Below are 22,029 nucleotides of genomic sequence, written 5' to 3'. Positions count from 1 at the left end.
TACAGGCCTAATAGATTGTTAGGGGCTGGAAGGGACCCTGTAGATCATTGGATCCAGTCCCCCTGCACTAGGCAGGAAAAGACAACTGGGGTCAAGTGACCTCAGCGAGATGACTGTCCAGTCTCCTTTTGAAGATTTCCAGGGTAGGTGACTGTACCACCACTGCACTGGTGGGAGTTTATTCCACAGTCTGGACACCCTGAGTGTTGAAGGAGTTTTTCCTGGAATTGAGCCTGAAGCAGCCTTCCAGGAGTTTGTACCTATTGCTCCTGGTCTTTGCCAGGGGTGCCCTGGTGAACAGCTGTTTGCTGAGTTCTTGATGTACTCCCTGACATAGTGGTAAGCTGCTACCAAGTCCCCTCTCAGCCTTCTCTTCTGTAGGCTGAAGAGGCTTAAGTCCCTCAGCCTCTCTTTGTATGGCTTATCTTGTAAGTCCCTGATCATATGGGTGGCTCTTCTCTGGACCCCCTCAAGTTTTTCCATGTCCTTGGTGAAGTGTGGCAACCAGAACTGGATGCAGTACTCCAGCTGTGGTCTCACCAGTGCAGAGTACAGTGGGAGTATCACTTCTTAGTTTTGCATGAGATGCTAGAATTAATGCATGCCAGCATGTTGTTTGCCCTGCTGGCCACAGCATCGTACTGCTGGCTCATGGTCATGCGATGGTCGATCGCTACCCCCAGGTCCATTTTGGCCGTGGTGCAAGTCGAATTGTTGCCACCGAGCCTGTAGGTATGTTGGGGATTGTTTGCCACCAGATGGAGCACCTTAGACTTCTGAGTGTTGAACTTCATCTCATTCTGGCCCGCCCAGCTCTCCAGCCTGTCCAGGTCACTCTGTATCTGCAAGCTGTCTTCTGGCATGACCACACTCCCCAAGAACTTGGTGTCATCCACAATCTAGGCCAGCGAGCTTTTCACCCCCACATCCAAATAATTGATAAAGATGTTGAGAAGCACCGGTCCAAGCATGGACCCCTGATGGACACCACTGGCCACTTCTCACCAGGATGACACAGATCCGTTCATGAGAACTCTCTGGGTCCTACCATGCAGCCAGTTTTACACCCACTGAACTGTTGAACAGTTAAAACCACAATCTTCCAATTTTTCCACAAGGATATTGTGGGATGCTAGATCAAAAGCTTTTTGGAAGTCTAGGTATATAATGTCGACCTTTTCTCCCATGTCCAGGTGATGAGAGACCTGTTTGTAGAAGGAGAAGAGATTGGTAAGACAAGATCTACCTGTGATGATGCTATGTAATAGCTGTCATTATCGTGTTTCACAACTAGGTGGCAGGGCCCATGTATTGATCTTTCTGCCTCAGGTAAATGGCCAGCATGGGAGGGAAGTAGATGGATGACCCCTATGATGATCTAACTCGGGGTGCCCAAACCCTGGCCTATGGCCCAAATCTGGCCCATGGAGCCATGGCATCCAGCTTGCAGGGCTCCCTCATGGGTCAGGAAATTTGGTGGTGGGAGAGAGGTGGCAAGTAATACTGATATTCCCACTGCCAGATTCTTAAGCACTGCACTTCCAGATCAGGGCAGGGCCACACTCCTCCACGCCCATGCAGCCAGACTGTGTCTCTCCCCACCCCCGGTCAGGACTCCCACTGCATCTGCTCTGCATGTTGGATCTGTTTCATAGGCAGACCAGCCACTGCTAAACCAGCCCATGGGGCATAAAAGTTGGACATCACTGGTCTAACTTACAACAGATTTTTCCTGTGATAACTTTACCCGAGTCAAGGCACTTAAATTGGTGTACAGGTTTGCTGCTCCTCACTTATACAGGTGAAAAGGCTGATTGCACTAGTGTAAATGTGTGAAAGCTCACAGTGTAAGGCAGAGCCTTGCTAGTAAGGGTGTATATATCTGAACAAAATTAGGTTCATGCATAGCAGGATTCCAGTGGAATCCTCCAAATACATTGGTGTAACAGGAAATACTATGCCTTTCTTATTGGGCATGTCTACACATGCATTTACTGCGCAGTAACTTACTAAGCAGTAAGTGGCTTTTACTCTGGCATCTACATGTTCAGGCATTACAGTGCAGTAAAGCAGTGTGTGGACTGACCTGGGACTAAAATTAGTCCCAAGTCAGTCCACACAAACAGGAATACTGCGCAGTAAGGCATCTACATGTGCCCTACTGCTCAGTAACTACTTGGGTGTAAATTTGCTACCTGCATCAAGTTGGCATAAGCCACCATAGTTACTACACAGTGTGGGTGCACATGTGTAGACATGCACCCATATTGCACAATAATTTTCAGTTACTGTGCAGTAACCTAAGTTACTGAGTGGTAATGGTACACATCTCGATGTGTCCACAATGTAGGAAATGTACATTCCTCAGTGAGTTTTACACAAAAAAAATTGTGATCCTGATTTTTTTAGAGCAGAAACTGAGGTAAAGAAAAAATAACCACAATAGTGTATTGTTCTGCCAAGTGAGGACACTGGGTTTGAGAGCTAACGTGGGGCTAAACTGACTATCTGTTTCTTATTTTAAGAAAGTATCTTATGGTTCATTTTTTATGTCTTTTTCCTCATGATATGTTGATTGTCTCTTATTTGGAAGAGTGAGTCTTGATCTAACATACATTTTCCAGATGTTTTCCAAATGTTTCTAAATTAAGTTACTGGCCATATCCTTGGGCTGTGGACAAGACATAATTTTTATTGCATGTTAAGAAGCTTAGAAGTGAACAGACAGACATTGCACAGTGCTATCACACAAGGCCTTTCTTGTATCAAAAACAACCCTGGATGAATCAGGGATAACTTGGACATGTTTTAGAGTAAAACTGCTCAGATTATATCTGTCTTCCGCTTCCAATAGGGGAGGGTTGGTGAGATTAACAGTATCCACCAGTGCTTTGCTTCCCATCATCCTATGAGGCAGCCACTCCATGCCACCTACCCACCTGCACTGCTGAGAAAGTCAGCCTTGCATATGACCTGTCCTTTTTAAAAATTAGGTGCAAAAGGGAGCTAGTGTCATTTATTGTTGGACAACACTATGTAAATTTGTCTCTCTGAGAGTAGTGCAAATCCTATTGCCCACTTTCCCATTCACCATACAAAGGACAAGCACATTAAAATATTGGAATTTTAAAAATGCTCTACCAGCTGAAGGTGAGCAAAGGTTCTTAATCTCTTTTCCATCCTCTCCTCTCCATTCAGTGGGCCTTATACAAAAGCCACTAAAAACAGGCTTTTTACAAACAGGTCGTGGTGGAGATGGCATCTTGGCTAGGGACAGACATTCAAAAAGCCTGAGCCTGAATAGATTCAATTTTTGCAGGTTAGTCTAACCTGGCTAGGTTGAATTGGTTTGCAACTGCACAGACATTCCCTATGGACTGAGGAAATGCCAGCATGTGTCTGTGGTGGCTCAGGCTACAAGCCAGGGGGTGCTAGAGCAGCTCTCTCTTCCTTTCCATAGTGCTAAGCTGAGGCAGAGCATGGCCAGGCCCCACCAGGGCACTCTGATTATGGACCCTGCACTGTCACAGGCTTTTTCCCACTTGGTGCTCAAGGGTGCTCCCAGCCCCAGGCCAGCACTCTGAGGCAAACCAGGGGTGTGCAGTGAATGCATCTGTTGATGATACTGAGCTTTTCAATCTCCCACTCCCTGCTTCTTTATACTGTCTGCAAATCTGACAAATGAGGGAGCCAGCAGGGGGATGATAACACAGAGTTTATCAGCCCATCCACAAAACAGAAGCCTCTCTCATTAGTTCAAGCTCTTCTTAAACAGCTTTTTCCAAGGAAGGAATAGAAGGACATTAGCAGCTGACCTCATGATTGGACATGCAGTGTCCAAAAAGCCCTAAGTGGACACTGTACTGTCTGCCTGTCCCAGGGAAATTTGGATACACACACACGCACGCACGCGCACACACACACAGGACAAACCCTGTTGTCTGGAGCAGACAGCACAGCCCAGGGCTGCAAAGCATCTGGGATGCTGGGGGACTCTGGTTTAACTTAAATGAAAAGGGGTCTGGGACAGACATTGCATAAACCAGTTTGACCCAAATCAGTTAAGTCTGATACTACATTCAACCAGGTTTATCTTAAACCAGTTTCAGACATTTTGAAACTGGTTTATGTGCACTGAACTTAGGTTCTGTTACAGGTTTAAACCAGTTTCTTATCACTTAAACCAGTGTTTGTGTAATGAATGTCCCTAGTCTTTGTGGTCACAAGCAGGACTGTCATGATTACTGGGTCAGGCACAAGTCTTCAAGTTCCAGTACAAGAGAGTGAAGGACACCAACCTGATTTCAGGTTCCTGGAAGCCAAAGTGTCCTTACTGTGAGGAGCAATTATGGATTCTCAGAAAAGATGACTCCACAGAGCCACCCAATCTACATGAACAGTAGAAGAAAGCTTATCCATTGTAAATAGTCCAGTAGTAAAAGCCTTTGCCTAGGACATCAGAAAAGTGGGTTCTAGGCCTACAACTCCACCCTTTGTAGCGTGACCTAAGCCACAAACTTAAGACTTCCAAGACACAGTGTACACGGCCATGTGAAAACAAAAAGTCACCAATCATTCTTATACCTACTTCGCCTTTTTGTGTAAGCTCCATCATTCTGTGGGTATGTGATAGGATGTCATAGGAGAAATTTGATTTCAGGAAATATTTGACAGTGGCAAATGAAGGGCAGGTCAAGCCAGCAACACAGGGCTGGAGAACGTGGAGTTTCGTACACAGGTGGGATATCATGTTCTGCAAAGGTTAGAGACATTTAGGTTTACTCCTATCATCTATTAGGCTTTTTGTTACTCTCTCCAAACATGGGACATGCTTACCTCTTAGAGATTCTGGGTCATTTCTTCCAAAAAGTCTTTTAGTGATGAAAGACTCCACTTGAAGGCTTTCCAAGTAATGCAAACTAGGTGTCTCTTTCAGCCCTATAGGGAGGGAGCTTCAAGTGAGGAACAACATTTTCTTCCTCTCCCTGGCCAGGCGGTATCTATCTCCCCGAGTGAGTGTCTGCCTCCCACTTGCTTGTTCTTTTGTTTCCAGGATGCTTTCCCTCTTATTTGTCCAATATCCTAGCTTTGAGAAGGTGCTGTGCGTCCTGCCTGGCCTGTGCCCTGGTGTTGAGGTTGCTTCTCTAGTAATTAAATAAATCAGGATTCAGATCCCTGAAGGGGGAAGCAAGCATTCAGCCTGGCTTTGTCAAATAGTTACCATGCTGGATAGATGGTGGGGAAACAGGTGGAAGAGAAGTGTATGCATGCTGTTGTGGGTTTGGGTTGACTGCAACAGTACTTCTGGGCAGCCAGGGCAAATTGAATTGTAGTAGTGTACAAATTATGTTAGACATCTCTGGGATTGTACTGAATTCCTTCCCAGAACGAACAATAAGGACAGTTTTAACTGAATAGGGAAGAACCATACCTGTGTACATAAAGATCAGGACATTACGTGAAGTGAAATAGAAAGTTGCTGGGTGACATTTACACCTAAAAAACTGCTTGTCATTAACTCATCATAGCAGTATAATACATTTGGTCTCTACATCTTAAATTTGTAAGAAAGAATTTACCCCAAATGCTTAGTACATAATCTGCAGGAAGGCTTCAAGGGAAAACTCTAGGGAAATCACCTGTGCTCCCCAAGGGTGTACCCTTGCTGGGATTGCAATATCTCTACAATATGGGGTGGGGGAAATGGAGGTGGACGGGGGGACAACTCAAAAGTGTTTGGACTAGGGCAGGGGGTGTTGTGGGGCTCCCAATGGTAAACAGACATTATGGCAGTCACAGAAGTGGCAAAGACTGAGTCAACACTAAATGAATTGAATCACAACTTTGAAGCAATGGTAACCTTTCCCTGACACCCATGCTTAGCCAATACTGGGGACCTGTGGAGATTTCTGTCTCTACAGGAAACAGCATAAATTAAGCAGCAGAACATTTCTGTAATTGCAGGAAAAGCTCTTTAAACCAGGGCACAGCTCCAGAGCACATAAACTATCTCCCCTACCCCCATGCTCCTCCAGCAAGCCCTCAATTCAATTAAAACAGCAGAAAGCCTCTTCAGTGCAGGAAAGGATCTACTGCCTTATTAGTTCCCAGTCCCTGAGCTTAGGGACTCATACTTCTGCAAGAGAGATTCCTGCATCTTGGCTCTGACTCTGAAGGGAAATGCAGGCATCTGGTGCCACACATGTCAACTACAAACCACTGCTCTGGACCCTCAGGCAGGACCCAGATTCCCAAGTAACAGCATGCCATAGATTGCCAGACAGTCCCCAGCATCTGCGAAAAGCCAGTTCTGCTCTACTACTGACAACAGGTATGTTCTTGAAGAAATACGAAACCTTTCAAATATAAGTGAAGGTCAGAAGCATGAGAGGGCAAGGGTCTAAGGTGGGACCAAAGCCCATTCCTGGTACATACATTCACCAAACTCACTGACAAAGAGGTGTGTTAAGGAACAGCCTAATGAAAGAGTACTGGGAGTGTCTACACGACATGCTTCATGCCCATTGGACAAATTCTACTGTGCATTGTCTGGTAATTTCATTTTGAATTGGATGGATAGCTTTCCTGAGTCAGGGAGTTAAGTCATGTGGCCTAATAAATCCATTTGTCTGGTATTGCGTCTATGCTGCGAGCCTCAGTACTCATTACTGTCCTCATTACACACACATGTAGAATTTGATATCTCTTCCTTCCAGGCTCTTCAGTAGCATGGTCCATATCAACAGTAGAAAATTTTGCTGTCCATAGTTTGACAAAACAAGCACAGCAAGCTTTTCTTGGAGAGTGAGTTTGCTCTTGACCTGATCATTAAAGTATATGGTGGAATTTTCAATACGGAGCTCTTTACATTTCCAGATCCCTCGTGCAGCCTGAAATAAAGGAACCCTCAATAGCAACTTGTTTGCAGCTTGCTCTCATCTACCTCTATGCTTTGATGACAGTACAACCTTAAGGGTTAGATCTTTCTAGCATAACAACAGGCATGGCACAGGACTGAAATGTAATTATCATTCCAATATGCATTCCAGAAGTTTAAAATAATTAAGCAAACAGCTTTGCTACTGCACTTTTTCACCTAAGTGAGTTGTTGGTTAACTTTAAGGCAAACTGCCAGTGCATTTGTTATTTTATTTTAGTGTCAGAATATTTGTTTCAATATGGAAAGATAAAGAACATGTCTACACCCTACAACTATGCTAATGAACTCTTCAGTGAAACTCCTCTTTTCTTCTCTGATATGGATAGTCCTTTTGCTTTTTTATTGGTGCAAGCCCAACACCACACCCATTTTTGGGTGTAATACAGGTGGAGAGGGTGTAACATGTTTCACTTTGATACTTTGTAGCATGGTGGTTTGATAGGTAGACATATCTATTGAGTCTTTGGAGAGTGCTGTTTTCTTGTGATATCTATCCTGAAGTCTTATTTCAAATCCTGTGATTCTATTTCTTTTTTAAACCCTCAGGTCTGTGTACAAGGATAAACTAATCATGCATGTTGGGTAATTGTGGTATCCTGTTTGAAAGTGGGGGCATTTTTGATGAACAATTACAAATTGAAATCCTCTCCAGATTTAGGGAACATTCATGGTAATATGTCTTTTTCAGTCCAAGTTGGCATTTACCCTACTATCCTTGGCTGACTATTTCATTCCTTCATTGTGTTGTGGTTTAGACAACATGCCAATTAATGGCTGTCGTATATCCTCAATCTGGTGCCTTTCAAGAGGTCTGTATACATAATTGTATAGAAGGGAAGGGTGTCAGTTTTGGCAGTCTTCACAATGAAATATCTGATATAAAGCTAAAACGACTTTTATAATTGCAATTCTATTAAATGGTTATGTTGGTATCTTTTCACTTAGCCTGCTTATTTTATTAGATACGTTCATGGCTTACATTTTAAAGGAATACAGATTTGTAACTGTATGACTGAAACATTGATCAGTGCCAATTCCATTGTAAAACTGAATTATGTCTCAAAATTATCTCCTCATCAAATAAATATCCTGAAGTGAACGAGTGTGCATGGCAAATGGAATGAGATTTTGGGGAACAAAAGGAGCTCTTACCAGAGTATTATTTAAAAAACCCCCAACCCCCACAAAGAAACCAAAGACTTCTGCATTTTTCTAAAATAATGATCCCTGAAGTTGAAAAAAGGCCCTTACAACTCTATGGCCTGTTAAGCCCAAATTCTACAAAGAGTTGCCTGATATTCTGTATTGTTGGCAGAACAGATTCTGTAGCAGATTCTAATTGGCATGACCAAGCCTCAGTAGGTGTAACAGAGAAATCATATACATTATGTTTGCACATATGATTTTCTGCAGTATTTATGGCAGGACTCATGGATCAGGGTGATGAAAAAGCGCATCTCAGCAAAAATAAACAGGGTAACTCCAAGTTTTCCTTCTACATTTTTTAAAGGACCCTCACTTCAGTAGTCTTAAAATCAATATACACAGGATGTTGTGGAGGCTGATAATGTAACCAGGTTCAAAAGGAGAATAAATACATTCATAGAGGATAGGTCCATCAGGGAGATTAAATAATATAGCTAAGGGAGCAACCTCAAAATTAGGACTTGTAGGCTGCTGAATGCTGGAAATTGTAGGGGCAGACAGGCAGGGAACACATACTGTAAGCAAGCTCATGGTATGATCAACATTTGCTGATGGGATAATGACATACGTAGCCGGCAGTTTGCTTATAATTCTACATACAATGCTGAGTCCAGCATGGTGTCATGGTATATATTCCCAGATCCTTCATGCACTTTGGGGTATAGTTAAATATTATAATCATAACCACATGCCTTCTTATTTTACTTCCAGAAAACTCCTACATCTTGAATATTCTCAGCCAGAATACAGGTTTCCCTTGATTTATGCGGGTTCTTTATATACGAATTCACTCATGCAATAAGCATATTTAGACCCATAATTTATTATACGTGAGCTAAATTTGCTCTCATGTGATTAGCGTAGACACCCCCCTAACCCCACCCTGAAGCAGATAAATCTGTGGGGAAAGGGCTGTGGCCCCACTGACCCCAGCCCATGCTGCAGTGGCCCTGGGAGCAGCTGACACCAGCTGCCTGCACCAGGGCACAGCGCAGCCCAGGAGCAGAGGTGAGTGTGGACAAGTGCAGCCCAGGCGCGGGGGGACAGGCAGAGCACAGTGCAGCCCAGTGGATGCAGGCAGCTGGCACCAGCCACTTCTAGGGCCACTGCAGCCGGGGCTGGGGTGAGCGCTGCTCTGTTCCCTCTGCTTTGCTGCCTTGTGCAGCCCTGGGAGCAGCACCGCTTCCCCCACCCCTTCCCTAGTCCCACCCCTACTTCCTCCCTCCTTCCCTTCCTAACAGCCATGGGAACCCATCCCTATTTGTTACACTGTAAAGTGGGTTCACTTTATGCGAATTCAGCTTATGCGCCATTATCCAGGAATGCATGTACTGCATAAATCGAGGGAAACCAGTAGCTGAATCTCGCCTGGTGCAAGCAGATTTTTCAGTGTCAATAAGTCCATGACTATCCAATTTTTATTGGGACCCATGTGAACTAAAAAGGTTTGGTCCAAAGTTATATAGGTTCCTAAATCCCACTGAAATAAATAGGGGTTAGACACCTAAATAATTTTGAGATTATGGGATCTTGAAGCATTCATAAAACTAGCAGTAACTGCAGCTTTACCGTATCTTCCCATTTTTTTCCAATGGTATGATGCTCAAAATTGCTTGACCTGGTCCTACTAGCAACCTTGACTACATTTTTTCTTTTTTAAAAAAATGTATCTTCAAGTATCTGAATCAAAGCATCAGAGATAATGCCCTGCTCTTTATAGTCCATATGTACCATTAGCACATTATGCTAATATAATGACTTGGTGTACTCCTTGCACACAATCTTCCCTTTGATAGTAATAATAAATGTAGCTCTCAGAAGTCTGACCTTCAGCCACTTGCAACGACAAGGAAAAGAGCTGCCTGGTGTTAGCACTAGACGTACAGCAGCACTGTGTATGGAGGACTGGGTGTTGGAAGCAGAGACACTCATTTTCATTTTTTCTATAGGAAAATTAGGTCAAGTTTCTCTGTAATTAAATTTTAATCTACTTTCCTCATTTTACCTCTGATTCACCTCTCCTAATCAGTCTCTGAGGATTATGCTTTATGAAGCTGCTTAAATGGTCAAGTTAAATTTGACACTGTTTTATAACATGGCTTTTTTTATTATTCCGGCTTGATTTTCTGTACATGTAAAAGTGTTTTTGCATTGGATTAGTCATGCCAGAATTGGGCCGGCTGCTTGGGTGTAAATCACAGAAACTTATGTTTACATAGATGTAGTGTGGCCCAACAGCACTCAACATAGGATGTTTAAAGTAACATATGAGCAAGACTAGTAGTTTCGTGGCACTAGGAAGTAAACTTGGGTCCCAGCCTACTGAAGCCAAAAGGATCTGAGTGCAGCTGAATGAACACTCTTCTCCTCACTCTAGAAAACCTCATATGAACCAATGTCCAGAAGCAATGCGAATAGGATCCAAAAGATAGCTGCATGTAATGAGAAAATTATTGCCTTGAGCTTTTTAATGGTTGTGGCACCTACAAGTGGGGCTACTGAAGGAGTCAGGCTCACACTGGAACTGGATCATGAGCAAACCAGAAGTGTTGTTTCAACCTGGAAATGGGGGTGTGCGCCTGGAAAATGATGACCTAAAACTTTTGACTTGAAGTAGGGAATGGGTAAGGAATAGGAGAAAAATAAGGTGCTTTAAAAGATTGTACAAGCTTTATATGCAGTGACTAAAATCTACAGTGGACAAACGTTTTTTCTTCAGGTCACTGATACTGATTAAAATAAATAGTAATAATGATTGCTCAGACATCTTAGCTTAGGTCACCACCTACTCAAACCAACAGGACCAGAAAGTACTTTTTGTTTTTTGTTTTATTGGACTTTTCTAGGATCACTACTGTTATCGTTAGTGAACTCACATACAGGTGAAGAAGATAATTGCAAGTATAATAGGGGTGCAAAGTCCTGCAACCCATTATTAGCATATAGTAGCAAAGTGCTCCCTCATGTGTCTTAGAGAGGAAATGGCTTCCTAGCAAACCCACCATTTCTATAACTTACTAAGAAAATAGCCCTCTATTCTGTAGTATTTGAAATTCCTGGGGAATGAGGAAAGAAAGAATATGGCAAACTTCTTCTTAGAGAAAAATCTTATGGAAAAACCGGGGAACGTAACAATACAGAATGGAAATGCTGACATGTTCTTTACTAAACGTTAAGCTTGTTATTAACATAATAGCAAAAGTATGCAGAATATGTCATTAGTTCCAGTCAAATCTATAGTGTGAACAACAGGTTTATACTTATGCCTACACTCAAAAGGTGATGGTGTTTCATTTTAAAGATACCTTTCTATAGATATTTTTTCCCACAGGGAAATGTTGCTCCATTTACAGTGCCTAAAGAGGAAAGTGAGGTTCTGTGTTGGGGCAGAGGGACTATTAGTAGTGAAAGGGAAAGGTTTTCTTTTTGAATTCCATTCATGGAAAATGTAAACTAAGGCCCTCTTTACACATCCCAGCTATTGCCCAATTAACTGGTTAGTTGTGCAACTACCTGAGGACAAGCTTCATATGCAAAGCAGCAATCACACAATAAAAAGCTCAACCAGCTATAAAGTTAAACCTCAAAAACATGTACTAACTTTATAGCTGGTTGCTATCAAGCTTTAATTTGCACATGTACAGGGTGTCCCTTACAGCTGGGAGGCCCGTCGGCTGATAGGACTCTCAGCTTCAGGGGTGCACCATGCCTAGTCAAAAGCACCCAAGCCCTAGGGATTATGGCAGCTGTGATCCCCAGAGTCTGGGGCTTTCATGCATCTCTAAGCCCTGGGGATCACAGCTGCCACAATCCCTAGAGCTCTGGGGTGTGGGAGACACCTCTGGCTGGAAGATTGTGGTGACTCTCCAGCTCCAAGTGTTTCCCATATCCCCTGGGCATGGGGAATCACCCTGTGGGGATCCTCTGGCCCTGGAGATGTATGGGACACCCCTGTAGCTGGGAGGCCTAGGTGCCTGCTTTCTGCCATTGTCAAGCTTCCCCCACACTGGCAATGAGATGTGAAGGGATCTAATGCACGATCCCATAGTCACACCTCCTGCCATGCATGTGTGGCATGGCAGGTGTCATGGTTGCATTAATCATGTTAGATCCCATTGTGCCTTTACCTGAACCCATAGAGGAGGCCTAAGGAAGATAAAGAAAAAAACATGTAAATGTGGAGTCAAGATTACCTGAGGCCCGTGCCTCTTCGCCAACTTTGTTTAGCAGTCAACAACTCAGGAATAATCTTTGCTTTATTCACATTCCTAAAAACAGCCTTTAATAAATGGTGCCACCCCATCCTAACATTAATTAGCACTCTACAGGCAGGTCTGATATAATTTTCAAAAACACTGTTATTAAAAAAATAAAACAAATCCCTTTTCAGTGCAAGTAGCAAAGCTTCCCCTGCTGCCTTTAGTCTTGTGGCATTAAATTGTTTCTTACCCCTTGCTACTTGATATTAATTAAAGACAGAAGACATATGTTCACTTATATAGTGCCTCTCACTTGAGTATTTCAAAGCATATTGAAAAGAAGATATTGATTCTTTATAACAAGGAAAGGGAGGCTAACACATTGTCAGAAGTTAGTTCCAAAGTCTAGGAGGACTCATCAACAGAGTCAGAAACTGAACCTGGTTTTCTTGATTCTGAGATCATTCCAGACTCTCCAGAGATTTTATGATTTTGAGTGCATTAAATACTGCATATTTTCTGTAAGAGAGTAGTCTGTCTGCAGCAGGAAAACATCGTAGAAGTTGCCCTATGTGTTAATACTGTTGAATTACCCGATCATCTACCGTTGGAGAGATGATGTCAATGTTATTTTACATTTTATAGCTTGTGCATGCCTCTCTCACACATTAACCATCCTAAATCTGTGCAGCAGACATTCAAGTGAAAATTATTGGAAGGAACACAATATCATTAGTCTGCAACAGCTATTAAATCATGAGAATGAATTGAGCAGAAGCAGTTTAAATAGGCATAGTTTCTTCAGTGGACAACTTTGCAACTTGCTCCACAGATGAGGTCAGTTTTGTTTTAAATACTTTGCAGAATCATCCATTATCTTTTCCTTCTGTAGAAGATGCTGTTATTTGAGATGTCATAGTCCTCCCTCCCCTGCCCCTCCCCACATTCTCTCTCCCTCACTTTCCCTGTCTCCTGGAGAGGAAAAAAATCATTTTGGTCTAAATTTTCTCAAGAAGAGTAAGCGCATGTCCCCGCATGCAAGGGCATGTGCCAATGCATGCTCCTGTGGTGTGCACTGAACTAGTTTTCTTTTTGGCATTTTTTTTTGCTACCAGGTTTTCCCAGTAGCAAATTTTGCCTCCGTGCTACAAATTTGCAGTGCAGGCATGTTTAATGTGCCAGGTGTGTGTTTTGTGGCACCATAAGGAGGTTTGCAGTGCCACAAACTGCACGTGTTTGCATGTCTGGATCCAGCCTATAACTTTTTCAATGAAAAATAAAACCAATTATTTCAATTTGCAAAAACTGCCATGGTGTCACATGGGAGTTATAATTTGTGCACTTTCTGCTGCCTTTCTTATTAGGTTCCCTGACTAAAATATGTTTGAGGTACTAAGGTCCCACCTTTTGTTGAGCTGCTGCAGTCAATAAAACAAGATTTACTTCAGTTTTGGAGCTTGTCCATCAAGAAAAATAGGGACATGAGGTATATAAAATGTAACCCTAATGAAAGACCATGGCAGCATTTCCAATTAATTTTTTTTCAACTAAAAAATCCTCACTTTTCAGTTTTCAGATGTGTAATTGTTTTTAATAAAAAAAAGATATCGTCTTCAGAAAGCAGCCACTTTTGAGGGAAAAAAATCTTTTTCTGAATACAATTTATTGTTGAAAAAATTATTCTATTGACATGTCCTATTTGATAGAGCATCTATTTAATGTTACTTGGCCAGCTTCCATTTAGCAGTTCACGAATACAGTGACGCATATGAGGAAACAGGTTGGAAAGCTTCTGGTATGTAACATGAAAAAAAAAACCACAGCTATTTCCTTTCTATGCTGCTTCTTATTCCTACCTCTTGCCCATTTAGAAAGCCACTCCCACCTGCTGCTTTAATGCGTCATCCTCCAATAACTTGCTACGGGACAAAAAGTAGGCTTCCTGAATAACTCATGTCTTCCCACTGATTTTTAAGGGAAACTTTCTTTTTGCTATTTTTAGCTGTATTTAGGTTTTGGATGAAACAAAACAAAGCCATATGACACGCAGAACTGTTCAAACTTGTCTTGGGAAAACACCCTGGGAAAGGATTATGATCAGTTTATCTAAAAAGGCAATAATTGCATAAGTACAATAATTGACTCATTTCCTATCAAGCTTTATTTCAAATTAACCAGTTCAAAGAACCTGTTTGAATGTTAAACACTGTGTCCCTGGTCAGTATTTTAATTCTTTATTATTGACACTTAAGAAAATGTAGAGGCCTACCAAAAGTTGCTGGACACATCACCTTTTTTTTTTTTTTAATTCAATGAGCTTTTAGAGCTTCAGCTCCAAAAACATGACTATAACCCTTTACAATTACAATTAAAGGGCCATTATGAACTTCAGGTAAGCATGACTCCCAGTGAATTTATGAGACATGCAAAGATATCCGGTGTCTCCTTGTTACACCTGTCTTTAAACCAAAGTATTTGTGTTACTATAATATAATCAGCCTCAGCCCTACCTATTGCTGTGATTGTTCTGACTCTTTTTTAGGACCCAGAATTGTATGGTGCAGCTGGGATTTAATCAACCCTGTCACACAAATCTCTTGGCCTCATTTCTATACGAAAGTTTTTTGTTTAAAAAAAAAATAAAAAGGGATCCAGGAGAGACATCACAAAAGGACTAAAAGCTGTACTGGAGGTATCTCCCCTGCAGGCATTTTTCCTCTGAATAGGCTAGAGTTTAGTTTAGGTCAAAAGAAAACTGCTGATCTGGAAATAATGGTACATTCCGGAAAGACCCAGCTGTCACACCCAACCTCCCAGCTGCTCTCCTTATTTATCCAATACCACAAAAGGAAACATAAATAAAGATTAGTCGTGAAATTATTATTACAACTCCATCATTAGAGCTCATTATCATTACTGAGTTCCGGTCACTACCTGCTTCAGTTATAGGAGGCAGGAACATGGAGTAGTTTTTTTTCAGCGCCGCATCTAGCTTGAGGTCAATACATGTATAAAATAATGCATCCGCATTATGTTTTAAAAATAGTCTTTGCTAAAAATTAACAAGAGATCTGGAGTTCTAGTTATGTGATGATGTCATCTGGTAATATTTGCCATCAAACTTCAATAAGCTGAAGACTTGATATTTTCCTGAAACCCATAACTATATGTATACATATGTAAACAAGTGTGTAGATTGTAGACAACCCAATAGAGTTTATCAGATTAACCTAAGTAATATTCAGTCACATAAAGAGTATTATATAAGAAAGACATTTCTTTTCTCTGTTAAAAAAATCACAAGGCAATGTTTTTCTACATGCCAAAAATTAGGTAAGAGACACAAGGTATGTTTGGAGTATGTAAACTGAGATGCAGCATGCACAAGAAAATCTGGATGCTTTCTAAGATGTTTATTACCACCAACAGATTTTCTAAAATTGCTTGTGGGACAAAGTTTTGCTTCAGTTTCTAATTTTATGTACCTACTTCATGACATCTGAACTGGTCTGCTCGAAGTTCTGAGTCATCAGTATAAAGGCAGCTGGAGGATTCTCTCCTTCAAAGGTCTGGGGGAGAAGATTGTTTATCCATGACTGGTAAAACCCCTCAAGAAGGTAGAAAATGCTTTTGGAAGGCAAGCTTTTTCAGATGACACTAGGTGTATTTACACGAGGGGCTTTACTATGCATTACATTAATCTAATGTGCAGTAAAGCATCAGTGTCCATACGAGTGAGGAACTTAGTGCAGTAAGTTAGGCTAACGCGCCGTGTGCAGTAAATTAGTCTAATGCACCATTTGCTAGTACAGTAAAAGCTGCGTTGTCCAGCACCTTACAAGCTGGCATGCTCTATTAACCAGCATGCCAGCTTGTAGGGTAAAAGTGAAACTGGAAGTGCCCACTGTGGCACTTCTGGTTTCACTGAGCCCCCCCAGCCTGGGGCAAAGCAGCCTGCGCTGCCAACCCCCATGGCCCAGGGCATAGCAGCCTGCGTGGTGCCTGCCGCCCTGTCCCTCAGGGCCTGTGGGAGGGGCAGTGATGCGGCGAGGGGGGTGGCAATGCCCCAGATGTGGCGGAAGAGGCGGCAGCCTCTGAAGAAGAGTGCTTGTGCTTGAAAGCTTGTAAAGAACAATTTTTCCAACTGTTTAGTTGGTTAATAAAATATATCACATTTACCCAAAGAACCTGATCTGAATAGTTTTATTCATTCTTATTTAGCACTTTTCTGAATAGCAAATGATCTAGTAAAAAGTGTAATTAATTAAAAAAAATGTTATCTATCTCTAAGATAGCTAGGCAAGAGAGAACATTATCTGATGTAAGTAAATCAGACAGCCCAATATAGGAAGGATTCTCTATCTATGCTTTTCAGAGTGATATAAAAGGTATCTTACATTCAAGATGTTAAAGGAACACAGTGCAGAAGTAATGCCTCAGCTAATCCTGCATCAATTCTCAATAGGTACCTCATATCTGCCGGATCTAATGCCAAAAGTATAGTGATTATAGCAAAATGTGATTTAAATTCATGAAATACAAATATACAAAGAACTGTAAATGGATTTCTAGTTTAATTGGACTTTCATAACAATGCTGTACTCAGCTCATTTCCTCATACTGTGAGTGGCTTTAATTCAGGTCTCCCACAGGTATTCAGATGGATTAACAGCTTTGCACCTGAGCAGATCAGTAGAGAAAAAGAACCAGACTGAGAAAGCGGGGAGGGGAAATAAATACTGCTAGTCAGAGATGTTTAATAAACGGATTAGAGAAAGCAGTGAGGGATCTGGTAGGGCTGTGCAAAGTTTTGGTCCCTGATTCAATTCAGTGGTGATTTGGCCCAATTCAGTGGCCAAATCTCCAAATCGAATCAGGAGACCCTTTAATCTTTCTGAATCAAATTGGAACCCTCCAAATCAATTTGGAAAGATTCAACGATTTAGACATAGACACCGCTTTAAATATTTTTTCTACGTACCTCAAGGTACCAGGCGACTCATGAGTGCTGAGATGCTGGGGTACATAGAGCGTCCCACAGGAGTGCAGGTGTTCCCCAGCATATTCAGCAGAAGACCCAGAAGTGGACCAGAAGCACTTTCGGTCCACTTCTGGGTCTGTGGGGCAGCGTGCTGGGGGGCCCCCCATGCCCCCTGTCTTGGTGACTGGTGGCTCCTGGGTCTGGGGAGGCACCTGGGGTCCCCCCACAGATGATCACTAAGCCAGGAGAGCACAGGGAGGGCACACCCTGCGCTCCTGTGGGATGCTCCATCAGTCTCAGCATTGCAGCATTCACAAGCCACAACTGGTACCTTGAGGTACGTAGAAAAAACATTTAAAGCTGTGTCTATGGCTGAATCACTGATTCTCTGAATCAGCATCGAATCTTCAGATTAAGATTTGGCCAAATCAAATCAGGGACAGTGATCCAAATCAACAAATTGAATCACTGTCCCTGATTTGGGTTGAATCCGAATCAGAATTGAATACAGCCCATTTCGCACACCCCGAGTATCTAGTCTCCATTACTTCAGGAGGCCTATGGGATTCCCCAAGCTTCTATTGGCATTAGTGGGAATAATTCACATATGTCTTCTTTGGGGGCAGAAAGGGAGCCTTTAAACTGGCCATAATCTAACCTCAATTTTATTTATGTCCCCCTCTTTCATCAGAGTCTCACACGTAGGTTGACAGTAGAATGTGGTGCCATTTTTTGGCCCTTAGAGCTAAAACAGGTGGTGATGTACCTTATGAAACTGAGAAGGTATGAAAATAAGGGCAACAATTTCCAAATGCATCCACCAAGTTTTTGAGTATCTATCTTTCTAAAACTACAGACATTACTTTTTTTTTCTCTTGTACTAGATCCACAAGAGAACCTAAGTCCCTGCATCTAGCTCAGCTGTCACATCAGGTGACGAAATCCAAAATTTAGATCCTCAACCGCCCGTTCAATTGCCACTTAAAGTTTCCTAGTCTTATGTTTCTCATGAGGTTCAGAAACACCTTGGTTTTTGGCAGTGCTGAGAAGCTAGGGCCTTCAGTCACTCCTAAGTCTTGTCAGGATTCATAAACTAGGCATTTTTCTGCCTAGCTTACCTACAGGCTTTGATCCAGTGATGTTCTCATTACAACTCCACCAGACTCAAACTTATACCTTATATCTAACAGCTCAGTGAACAACCCCCTAGGGTTCTGAGGTAATTCTCAAGTAAGGTATTAGTCCTGCCTGATGAATGTGTTCTACTTTGTTCGGGTTAGTTACCATTTATTGGGCCAGAGAAAAAGAGTGAGCATGACTCTGTAGCTTAGTGAATAGTTTACTATTCTGGGAGTGGGACACAGGGCTCATATTCCCTTCTTCAGTTACTACTGGGTAGGCACTTAATGTCAGCAATGCAAATTCCAATAGGAGATATACCAAAGTTACACATGGCATTTAGAGCATACTAAATCTGTGGAATGTTAAGTGGTGCTAAAGTTAGAATGTGCTGTGAGCAATCACCCATTAAAGGTTACTACTGTTTCTTGCCTGTGCAGCTCTGACTTGCCATTAGAGGCAAGGGGTATTGCTAGGAACCAGGATACTTGGGCCCTATCCCTGCTTTGGGGCTTTGGGGTCCTGGGAGAGGTGCATCCCGGGATGCTGAAGGACTAAAATTTGTTTATTTTAACTCTTTAGAGTGGATTGAAGTTACAGTAACACAACTTAGGTAGTGTGGCCTGCAGTTAAACTTTGCCTCAGTTGGTGTAACTTTGAGAAACTATAAATAATTAGAGTTCTTAAAAAGAATAATGTAAAGATGTATTGGTAGACAGAAATGGTAGGGTATTATGCTTTCTTTATTTTTTCACATACACATACCCACAAATTAAGATATATCTTGTTTCTGGGATATCAGAATGAAGAAAAAAAAAGATGGTTTCAGAGTTATGAACACATAGACAAGGGACAGACCCTAATCTTCAGTTCACTCACTCTCCCTTTCCTGATCAGACATAAACTACAGTTTTAACCCTTTCACAGCTGAATTGTCATCAGGTCTTGGCTGCTCAGTCAAAAGCTGAAACTTTAGCTGCTGATGAAGACTGCACTCCATGGGCTTCAAGATATGGGATTTTGAAAAGAACTACTGTAAAACATTCTGCTGGGCTGTGAAATAGGAGAAGAGAGATCAGGAGTAACTAAATGGCAAATTCTTTAGCAAAATTCTTAAAGAAAGGATTGCTTAATTAGTGGAACAGAAAGGTGATTAAAAAGGAGATTTGATCATTAATGCCTATTGAATGAAGAACAATTAGCAGGAATTGGAGCAAAGTGGTCAAGGGCCCCAAGGCCTGCTGCACCAAGGTCCGCTCCCCTCTGGGGCTTTGCAAAAGGGACGAATCTCTTGCAGCCCCAGTAGAGCCTGCAGAGATGCCAGCTCCTGCAGGCAAGGGAGGATCAACCCCCCCTACTCTCCCTAAGAGAAAACGCAAAGTGCTTGTCATGGGAGACTCCCTCCTAAGGGGGACTGAGGGGGCAATCTGCCACCTTGGCCCCCTAGCCCAGAAGGTCTGCTACTTCCCGGGGGCCCACATCTGGGACATAGCTGAGAGGATCCCAAAGATTATCCAGCCCTTCAACCACTACCCTATGCTCCTTATCCAAGTGGGCATGAATGACACAGCTCAGAGCAATTCCAGCTGAGTCATGAGAGACTACAGGGCTCTGGGAGTGGGGCTTAGGGGGATGGGAGCACAGGTGGTCTTTTTCTTATTGCTCCAGGTTGTGGGTCATGGGCTGAGGAGGGAGAGAAGGGTTGAGGTAGTTAACCAGAGACTGCAGCGCTGGTGTCATTGTGAAGGCTTCAGCTTCCATGATCACAGCCTGCTCTTTGGTGAGGGAGGCAGTGGGATGCCGGGAAGAGATGGCCTCCACCTCACTCCACTGGGGAGGAGGCTTTTCTCAGTCAGACTTGCTGACCTGCTCGACCGGGCTTTAAACTGAGCCTGCTGGGGGATGCAGGGAGTACTGCCACTGCAAGCCCATTGGGCAGTTTTTGTAAACCCGGCAGGCTAAGGCACTCAAGGGAACCCAGTCCTACCCCAGCCCCAGAGTGATCTGTAGGAAAGGCAAGGGCCCCCAGTGGGACACTTACGTGCTTATACATTAATGCCAGGAACCTGGGGAACAAATAGGAGGAACTGGTCCTTCTGCTAACCCAAAAGGATTATGATCTCCTAGGGATAATGGAGGCCTGGTGGGACTCCACTTATGACTGGGCCACAGGTATAGATGGCTATACCTTGTACAGGAGAGATTGCATGGAAAAAGGAGTCTGGGGGGTAGCTCTCTATGTCAAGGAATGCTACACATCCCTGCAAGCTGACACTGGCAACCAGGGGGGATGATTGGAGACTCTCTGGGTCAAAATTTGTGGCAAACAAGGCACAAGGGACACAATGGTGGGGGGGTCTACTATAGATCTCCTAGCCAGGATCAAGAGCTTGACCAGGAATTCACCATGGAACTAACTGAGGCTGTGTGCTTCTGGTGTATGGTTGTCATGGGAGATTTCAATTACCCTGATATCTCGTGGGAAGAGCACTTGGCCACATCCGAACAGTTGCAAAGCATCCTCATGTATAGATGAGCTCTATCTGACTCAAGAAGTCTATGGGCTGATGAGAGGCAAAGCACTGCTTGACCTGGTACTGGCAATGGGGGATGACTTAATCAGTGACCTAATGATCGAAGGGAAGCTGGGAGACAACGACCATGAGCTGATCACCTTCACCATCCGCTGTAAAGCTGGCAAGTCAGTCAGCAAAGCAGAAGTCCTCAACTTTAGGAAAGCTGACTTTGACAAGCTCAGGAGGCTTGTTGGCAAGGCCCTTGAGGGCCCTGAGGGGACCATGACCTATAGGGGAGGGGAGTTCAGGATGAGTGGTTGCTCCTCAAGGGACCGATCCTGAAAGCACAAACAATGTCTATCCCATCTCGGAGGAAAGGCAGTAAAAGGTCACAGCAGCCCCCTTGGCTCTGCAGGGAAATAGTAGACCTCCTGCGACTAAAAGGAAAGGCCTATAACGGATGGAAGGCTGAATCCACCCCAAAGGAGGAGTGCTCTGAACTGGTCTGGACCTGTAGTGAGTGAACCAGGAAAGCCAAGGCTGTGACTGAACTCCAACTAGCTACATGTATCAAGGACAATAAAACGTCCTTTTTTAGATACGTGGGGAGCCAGAGGAAAAGTAAGGGTAACATTGGACCCTTGCTAAACCATATGGGTCAACTGACAACCAATGCCCAGGAAAAAGCCAACCTACTCAATGCGTATTTTGCGTCGTTTTTTCACTAGCCCTGAGGGACGGCCCTGCTCAATATGGTATGGGATGGCCAAGGCGAAGGAGAGCTGTTACTCTTCATCAATGTTGACTATGTGAAGTAACACCTTGAGAGGCTGGGCACCTTCAGGTCATCTGACCTGGACAGCTTACATCCCAGGGCACTTAAGGAGCTGGCAAGCATCATAGCTTGGCCACTGGCATGGATATTTGAGAACCTGTGGCACTCAGGTGAAGTGCCCAAAGATTGGAAGAAGGCCAATGTGATGCCTATCTTCAAGAAAGGGAGGAAGATAGATCCGGGAAACTACAGGCCCATCAGCCTGACCTCCATCCTTGGGAAGATCTTGGAAA

This window comes from Gavialis gangeticus, unplaced genomic scaffold (assembly GCF_001723915.1).
Source record: "Gavialis gangeticus isolate Ggan-Ray unplaced genomic scaffold, GavGan_comp1, whole genome shotgun sequence".
Lineage (NCBI taxonomy): Eukaryota > Metazoa > Chordata > Crocodylia > Gavialidae > Gavialis > Gavialis gangeticus.
Note: the sequence above shows the minus strand (reverse complement) of the source record.